Genomic DNA, 808 nt, shown 5'->3' with positions numbered 1-808 from the left:
GACCTGCCCACCACAACAGATGTGCTAATGCCTAGATGAAGGGGTTTTTGCCTATAAGAGTCCCATGCCGGTGCCACGTAAAAAACACCCATCACACTCTGCTAGGTGGTTGGCATTTGGAAGGGCATCCAGCCATAGAAACTGTGCCAAATCAGACTGGAACCTGATGCAGCTCTACTGTTTGCCAGTTCTGGTCAAACTGTCCAACCCATGCCAGCATGGAAAATGAATGTTGATTTATATAAGTTAAGTTAACAGTCTTTGTGTGATTTGCAATGGCTAACGAGTGTATTCCACGCTGCAACCGTTTTAGTTTCATAACTCAATCTCAGATCAAAGTAGCTGCAATTAAAGTACATCTCTATAATATGGTTGTGTGAGAAGGAACTTGCTTCCGGCCCACAAGGTTCTGGATTCTGTCCCACCTCGGGCAAGTGCCTTCTATAGCCCGGGGCCGACAAAATCTACTTACGATTAGATTTAGCAGACGGAAACTGAAAGAAGCCCATCGTATATATATATATATAGTAGTAGGAATCTGTCGGTCTCGGGAGGCCCTGGATCTGCACCCAAAGATTTGTGTGTGTGTGTTCCCATCACCGATTGACAACCGATGTTAGTGTGTTTACGTCCTCGTAAGCTAGAGGTTCAGCAAAAGCAAGCGATAGAATAAGTACTAGGCTTTAAAAATAAGTCCTAGGATTGATTTGTTCGATTAAAAGCCCTTCTTAGCGGTGCTCCAGCATGGCTGCAGTCAAATGACTGAAACAAGTAAAAGAATAAAAGAATATATATATATATATATATA

Source organism: Octopus bimaculoides, chromosome 4, assembly GCF_001194135.2.
Source record: "Octopus bimaculoides isolate UCB-OBI-ISO-001 chromosome 4, ASM119413v2, whole genome shotgun sequence".
NCBI classification, from domain to species: Eukaryota; Metazoa; Mollusca; class Cephalopoda; order Octopoda; family Octopodidae; genus Octopus; species Octopus bimaculoides.
Note: the sequence above shows the minus strand (reverse complement) of the source record.